Here is an 8,471-nt window from a genome sequence, read left to right on the forward strand (position 1 = left end):
GTTGATGGTGGTGGTGTGCTGCAGGGCGTGGAGGCAGCATAGTCATCCTCAGCGAGAGTTGTGACTCAGCAGATTGACTGTTGAGAATGGAAACAACAAAAGGCTTAAGATCTTAGGTGTTTTCTGCTAGAGTCGAGGTGGGGCTTTGAGAAGGCAGCACAGTGACTGGGGGTCACAGGCAGCAGGTGGCAGGAAGAGCCTCCATCTCCCCAGAGGATGAGCTGGTCCTCCAAACGTCAGAGTGTGAAGTGGGGCCCTTGGGCTCGCCCTGTGGAATGCACCTGCGTGCACACACACACACACGGTACACACGGGCCATGTGCAGACGTGGTGCACACAAACAGTACACACGTGCACATGAAGTACACATGGGCCGGGGCAGATGTGGCGCACGTTTGTACACGCAGTAGACGCACACGTACGTGACTCACTGGCATGTACTATGCTGTCTGGACGGTGCCTCAGACCCGTGAAGCGCCGACTGCCTGCCTTCATGCCTGCGGAGAACAGCTCTCCAGCGGCCGTGAGCCATTGTGAGTCCTAGTGGGGCATCCGTCTGACTGCGGTGAGTTCTGCACCATCCTGCAGCTCACGGCTGCGTGGCCACAGCAGACATTATGTGAAGAGGTAGGAAGCTGGGCTGTCAGGAATGTTGACTACCCATAGCCGGTCTCCAGACCCGAACCTGGCCCCTCCTGGACCAGTTCCGGGCAGGCGGGGCTTCTGCGAGGATGATCTCCCAGTGCGCTGGGAGGAGTTGAGGGCTGTTATTGTGTCTGGATTAGGAAAAGCTTATGAGTTTCACCTTCAAACCTCTAAGCTGCTGCAACATGAGAAGCGGTTACAAAACAGAGGGGCCAGCGGCCCTCACCGCTCCTGGCCCGTGCCCACCAGGCCCTGGGTTGGAGGGGCACAGGGTGTGGTGAGGAGGAAGCCCTAGCCAGGGACCTGAGCTGCCGCCTGAGGGATGGTGGGAGTAGGCCCAGTGGTCTCAGCCCAGGGAACGCAGCGGAGGCAGGACACTGCCCACCCCTCACCCCGGGATGTGCCCAGGGCTGGGCCGCCCTCCTTGGGCCTGAGGGGAGCAGAGTCTGCGGGAGAGCTGACTTCCTGTTAGGTCGGAGCTGTGGTGTTTGATGATGGAGGACCCTGAGGGCTCAGACGAAGAGTTTGGGGGTCATGTGGCTCTGAAGGCCCCTGAGGGTATCCATAAGGGTGCTGCCCTGGGGAGGGGAAGAGGTGACAAGCTGTAGGACACAGTGCCCACTGACCAGTGACTGTGCTTATGCTGGCCATAGTCCCAGGCCTGACCCTCATGGCGACCGGGGTCCACTCTGTAGGCTCCCTCACCCTACTCTTCCGTAGTACACCACGTGCTGCCATCCTAGGCTTGAAGCCCGTTGGACCTCAGGAGTTGGGGAGAGCAGGCTGGGTCTTGTCCTGCCAAAGGATCAGGCCCCAAAGGCCAGGTGGGTGGCAGGGACATGACCTGTCCCCTGGGGTGCTCAGGGGGAGTGTGCAGGCTGGACCCTGCCCCCAGCAGTCTTGCATTCATAGTGGCCCCTGGACAAGCCTCCCATGGGTGTTGGCATATCCTGCCCCCTGCCCAGGGGGGCACCCAGAGTCACTGTGAGGTTTCTGGAAAAGCTCCTATGCAGGGGTGTGTGAGGAGAGAGCTTTCTGGGTAGGTCCTGGCTCCCCTCCCTGTTGGCTCTGGTCCACGGGTACGAAGCTAGGTGCTCCGTGGGACGGTGGCCCAGTCAGATGTCGTCCTTTCATCTCTGGGCAGAGTGTGCAGGGCCCAGACCGCTTTTGGGCCCAGTGGCCATGGGCCCCTGGACAGCAAGGGAGATGAGTGGCAGGTGGGTCGGAGTGGATGTGGAGGCATGGGGCTGGGACCTGTCTGATCTGGCTGCCTGCGTTTTCACTCGCCTTTGGCCCCAGAAGCAGAGACATGGCGGGGACAGTGACTTCCCGGGACATGGTCATGCTCCTGTTTACGGATGTGGTTCAAAGCCAGGGCCCCAGAGGCCTGCTCTGTGGACACTGGCAGGCAGTTGGTCTGCTGGCAGAGATCCTGGCCCTCCCTCCCCTGAGCCCTGGGCCAGCAAGAAGGGCATGCCTCCATGTCTGTCCATCCCCGGCAGGACTGGACTGCATATCCAGCGCAGAGATAGGAGTCCGAGCAGGCCCATGCTGCTTGAGGCACCCTGCCCATGCCAGATGGCCCCTCCTGTGAGGCAGGCGAGGGCAGCGTGGACAGGGACCCTGTCGTTGGGCAGCATGGAAGTGCCTGTTGGGCCCTCCAGCTGTGGCTCTGCCAGCAGGGGCACTGCACCTGCTCCCAGTGTCCCCTGGAATCCTGCTGCGTGTAAGCTAGACCCCAGTGGACCCTGCTCTCCTGGGGGCTCGGCCCACGGCCTGGGCACCACGATGGTTCCTTCCCTCTGTCCCTGGGGCTGGGCTCCCGAGGCTCCATGTCACATTGCTTTGTCCTGTTCTGCTCTCCCAGCCCCAATCCGAACTGGGGGTGCAGTGGATAGCCCACTCTTCCCGCCTGGAGCCAGGGGAGAGGAACCCCAACTACTGAAACGTGCCCCTGGGCCCCAGTGTCTGTAAATGCAGGGATCAGAGAGGTGACTCCCGGCTGACGACAGTCTAGGTTTGGGCAGCGGGTGGAAAGGCAGTGTTCTCCTTAAATGTGGAGCAGGAAGGGGGAATGCAGAGGCTCATGGTGTGTCCAGGTGGAGTTGACCGCCACCTGCCATTGGGATCATGACTTTGGGCTGCAGGCATGGGTGAGTGGGGAAGGAAGGCCGTGGGTGTCTCTGGGGGCCCACATCCACGCTACTCCCTGAGCCTCCCCTGAACAGCCTATTGTGGGGTGATGTGGGGCTCTCCATCCCAGGCCCTTGTCAGAGTGGACACTGGGGCTCGTGGGTGCATCACAGGTGAGGAGCAGCAGGACCCCTTCTGAGACTGGCCAGCCCTGCCCTGTCCTGCCTATGTGGTTGCCTGGCCATGGGGCACAGGGAAACATCCATACCACGTGGGGGGCCTGTGTGGGGGCTGGGCAGGAAGTGCACTGTCCTCTCACTGAGCCCACCGCCTTGACAGGAGCATTCCAGGTGCCACCGGGGCCCCTTGTCTGCCCCATCTTCTAGGCCTTGAAAGGTGGAAGAAAGGGTCATCTAGCCAGGTCTCCCAAGTTCAGAGCCTCGTGATGACGCTGAGGGCTGGGCTTATGTCCCAGCACCCCACAGCGTGTCCTGCCCATCCTGTGTCCCCAGGGTAGCTCCCATGGACGTCTCCTGTCTCAGAGCTCGCACCTTCCCCACCCCATGGTCCATCCTTGCCCTGTCCTCCCTGAGCTGCTGCACCACCCTTCATTCTCTCCCCTCACTTTGGCCTCCCAGCCCCTGGCCAAGGCCTGGTCCCACAGGGCCTCCCTGGGGCTCATGACTCTGGACACCTGGTGCCTCCAGCCGCGTCACCCTGGACCCTGAGCCCTGCGCATCACTGTCCGGGGCTACCACAGGGACAGGCTTTCCGGCAGCTCTGTGGTTTTTCGGGCCTCTCAGGATGGAGCCGGATGCTTGTCACCCGTCAGAGATTCTGGCCTTGTGAGGGGCAGCCAGTGTCCACCCAGGGCGCTGGTGGACAGTCAGGGTTACAGGGACAGCATGTCAGGGGGAAGAGAATCGTTTCCAGCAACAATAAAATTGGAGGCCCAGACAGGTAGGGAGGTGGGGTGTCCGTGCTGGAGAGTCCTGGCCCTATGCCCACCCGGGGACTTTTTTCCATCTCGAAGTGGACAGACAGATGAGTGCCCTGTCAGCCAGAAGCGTGTTTTCTTGGATGGGGGCGGGAACCTGCTGAGGTGGATGAAGGACCTTTTGAAGCTGGTGTGATGGCCGTTTTCCCTGGTCTATTGGCCCCACCACAGCCCTTCCTGGGCAGCCAGATAGGCACCTGCATCCTGGCCCAAAGAGGGGTGACCCCAAGGAAACAGAGGAGACCCTGTGCTGTGGGAAGGACCGGGCTTCTCTGGACTGGGCTCCCCGGTGTGGGGGTGGACAGGGGACGCTATGGCCAGGACTGCACGGGGAACTCAGGAACAGAGGGGAGGAGGGTCCGCAGTCTGTCTAGGGCCCGGGCCAGGCCCCTCCCTCTGCGATCACCCTCCGTAGGGCCACAGGAGGCTCACGGGCACCTGGTCTACATCCAGTGACATCTCTCACCTGGGTTGGGGCTGTGGTTATTGCACAGGATGTCCCACAGATCACTGCCACCTCCAGGACGGGCCCCCTGTGGGGAGGGGCTCCCCACTCCCCGGTGTGGCTCCACACACTTCCCCTTGACCTTGGGTTTGGCCATGTGGTTTTTCATGTTGTGAGGTCTAGGGACTGGGCTGCAGTAGGGGCGTAAGGTGTGCTCTTGGCTTCCCTGTGACCCTCCTGGCAAGAGGGCTGTCTAGGCAGCTGCTCAGGCCCAGAACAAAGGTCCAACCCGTGGCGGCCTGGAAGGCAGAGCCCCAGTTCCTTCAGACCCATGAGCACGGGGGCGGGCATTTGCCCTGGCTCCACAGGGATCCCTCCTGGAGCCCCGTGGAGGGTGGCAGCAGGCCTCAACCTCCCCCCACCCCATTCAGTGGAGGGTTGTCCTGAGGGTGCAGACCCCCTGCCCTCCGAACCGGACCCAGGAGTCCTGTGTGACACTGTGTGCATGGTGGCAAGATGCTCCTGCTGGCTGACCCGGGGGTGGGAGGCCCAGCAGCAGAGGACGTGGGAGCAGCCTAACCTGGCCTCTGTCCACGGCACCCTTGTCCTCCTCGTCGAAGCCCCTGGCCCACCTGCCTTTTCAACGTAATCAATGTGCCAGGCGCCAGCCAGCAGGGAGGACGGTGTGGGGACTCAGCTGGCCTGGGGGGGGGGTGGGCGGTGGGAAGGTGGCCCACAGGCTGGGCCGGGTGGTGATATCCTGCTGCCCACTGGCTGGCTGGGCGCCTGAAGCTGCAGGTGCCCGGCGGCCGGTGTGGCGAGGGGTGTCCACCGAGCCCGCCTCCTTGGCTCTTCCAGGGTTTTTGTCCTCTGATGGATGTAGCGCTTGCGGGAGATCTGCAGACGCTTCCCACCGCCCCTGTCTGTCCTTCATCTTCAGACTGTGTTTACTTCTTTCCTGAACTGAATTCTCACGCAGTAACTCTCTACTCGTATTTCTTTTTTATTTTTTTATTTTAAAGATTTTATTTATTTGACAGAGATCACAAGTAGGCAGAGAGGCAGGCAGAGAGAGAGGGAGGCAGACTCGCCACTGAGCAGGGAACCTGATAGAAACAGGGCTCGATCCCAGGACCCTGGGATCATGACCAGAGCTGAAGGCAAAGGCTTTAGCCCACTGAGCCACCCAGGTGCCCTTCTACTCGTATTTCTATCTTGCGTTGCAGTGTCCTTGTTCTAAAGTTCTTTTCCATCCCAAGACGTACAAAATAGTTGGACTTCCCCTAGCATAAAGCGAGCTGTGAAGCAGGAGAGCAGAACAGGTCTGAATTTGATCTCGTGTTTCCCTTATTCATCTTCCGAGGGATCGGCTGACCCTCTACCTTCACCTGCCACCTCACCCTGAGCTCTGGGTCCAGAGGCCCTGGAAGCTGCTCATGCCCCCAGTCCCTCTTTGGTGGACGGAGCCTGGGGAGCAGGGCGCAGTCTGGGGGGCGAGCCCAGAGAGGAGACTCTCCACCCCCACCGCACCCCAGGAAAGTCCGGATCTTCCTGAGAGCCGGGGCTGAAGCTGTCCGCAGGGTGGAGGGTGTGGCCTCGCTTGCACCTGAGCTGAGGGCCAGCTCCCCAGGGAGGGAAGTTCACGGTTTGCCCGGTGCCTGTGCCCAGTGGCCAAGAGCCGGCTCTGTCTGCCAGCCCGCCAGCTGCCCCCTGCCGTCACCTCAGGCCCCAGACAGCATGCCGCCCCTGCCAGGGGGCACACACAGGTAAGCTGGGGGGTGTTGGCAGCACAGACACAAAACACGTCTTGAATTCCTCCTGGGTGGTCTGAGGACCTGGCAGAAGTTATTCTGTGTCTTTAAAAGGAAGTCGCTAGATCTGGGGCTTTTCTTCTCTTATGATGCCCCAGACTCACCGGCTGGGGCTTCATTTCAGACTGTAAGTGACCCCTCCTGGGTCCTGGGGCTCTGAGGGGATACAGGGCTCAAGCTCAGGGGACGACAGTTCCGTGTCTGGGCTTAAGGCCTGGGCCGGCGGTGGCTAGGAGTCTGGGACCTCCAGGCCTTCGGTCCCTGGGCCACGGCCAGGCCCCTATGTTTGCAGCATGGGTCTTGCCGGCTTCGGGGGCGTCCCTGCCTGAGCCCCTGACCCTTCTGGCCAGTTGCCCGCATGTGTGTTAGCGTGCTCGCTGGGGGCTCCAGGGACTTAGAGCAAGTCCCCTCTAGGATGTGGGTGCCCAGCCCTGCCCGCTCTGAGTCATAAGCGCTGTTTTCTCTTGTAGACGTAGAAGGAGTTGGATTTTTAGACGCAGTTTAGGTGTGGAGGGGAGGTGGGTGTGCCTGGAAATACTTTGCATTTTCCTTCTCTATCTCATCCCACATGCTCTGGTGAGAAGCCAGTGCCTCTGGGTTCCTCCCTGTGGGCCCTGGGCTTGAGCACAACCAACCTCTCTGAAGACATGACTTCCATCCGCCGGTGAGGACAGGGGGTCCCCCAGGAGCTTGCCGAGGGGGGAGGGTCCAGGTGTCCCTCTTCCGTGGAGGTGAATGGGGTCACCGTGCTTGTAAGGGGGAGACGTGAAGGCTTGGGAAGGATCGCGCGACTAGCTAGAGGCCAAGCCCGGGCCCCACTTGTTGCCCAGGCCTCAGGTGACACGGAAGGGGAGGGAACCCCAGGGGGAGACCCAGGAAGCAGGCTGCCTGGTGAGGCAGCAGGATGGTGTGTCTTAGTCCTACCGAAGGTGACTGTGGTGACACATGGTTGGGGCTGCAGCAGCTCCATGTGTCCCAGGCTCCCCGGTTTGGCTTGAAGCCCCAGGAGGAAGGGGCCCCCTAGGTCACTGTGGCCACATTCACTTAATATTCCCACACCCTGAGAGGCACGGACTGTCCAGAACTTCTTATTTATTTTCCTTGAATTATGCAAATGTTTGGAGGCTCTTCCCACACAGGCCAGTGTTCTTGGCTTGTTGACAGGTGGGGTGAGCCATGGCCCTGAGGACAGGGGGACGGTCCCAGACGGGCCTGGCCAGGTGGATACTTAGAGGCTCCGGGCACCAGGAGCAGACGGCTCTGGGCAGACATGGCCACGCAGGTATCCAGTGGCCCTGGGTGGTCTGAGGAGCTGCCTGGAGCAGAGACTAGACTTCCCCGTCTCAGCAAGTTCCGGGATCATGATGTACAAAGGCCCAAACCGTCCTCAGCTGCCCCAAGGTTCGGGACCAGCCCAGACGTGGGTGGCACTCCCAGCAGACTCCTGTTGCTGCCGGGGACCCCAGCCCCAGGTGGTAGAGCTCTGGATGGCAGAATAGAAACCTCAAAGTTCTGAGTCCTGGCCCTGAATATGTCATGGGGGACCCCCTGAAAACCTGTGTGTCTGGGGACCAGGGAGCCCCTGGAGTGCTGAGCCCTGAGGAGTCCTGCCAATGGGGTGAGTGTGTCCCCGTGTGTGTCCCCATGTGTGACCCCTTAGGAGCCATGTGACCCATGGGGCCAGTTCTAAGAGTAGTGGGGGGACACGCAGGGGGCCCTGGGGAAAGTCTGCTGGTGCCTGGCCATGGGGCTGCAAATGGGCTAGACAGGGCATGCGTGGAGGCCAGAGGGAGCCAGGCCTGGGGCTGATGGCAGACCCCAGGGTGCTGCCCCAGTCGTGGTCCGGTGAGGTCACCATGCTCCTGGGAAAATCCTGGCTTCTGGGTGAAAGCTGTCCTGTACCCCAACCACAGCGTAAGTGCTGGCCTATCCGTGGGCATCCCCGACTGAGCCGTGGACAGGTGTCTGCTGAGCCGGCCGGCTGGGACCCCGGGGAGGCTGGGCTATCAGTGCGGGTCTCCTGGAGGCTCCTGCTAGGGGAGGGGGCGTGCTGTGTGGATCTGGGGACAGTGGACAGAGGAAAGAACCATCTGGAAGGTGCCCTAGGACGGAGCACCTACCACGCTCAGGAGCAGTCAGGAGCACGCCTTCTGGAAGGCTCTGTGTTTGGCATCTGACCACAGCTTGGAGATGTGGCCATCCTGATCTCGGTGGCTGGTACCCTGTGGGGCTCCTCTCTCCTGGGCAGGAGCAGAGTGCTAGGAGCACGGAGGGCTGAAGACCATGAGGTCATGTCGTCCCCACTCCTGGCCCCAGAAGAGGCTTGGCTCACAGCCTGCTGGCCTCTTAGAGCCATGGACGCCTCTGTGAAGGACACATGGGAAGTGCTTTACAAGTTGTGTCCTATTTCCCAGCATTATGGCCCTCCAGTGCCTGTTGG

This window comes from Meles meles, chromosome 9 (assembly GCF_922984935.1).
Source record: "Meles meles chromosome 9, mMelMel3.1 paternal haplotype, whole genome shotgun sequence".
In the NCBI taxonomy this organism is placed as follows: Eukaryota; Metazoa; Chordata; class Mammalia; order Carnivora; family Mustelidae; genus Meles; species Meles meles.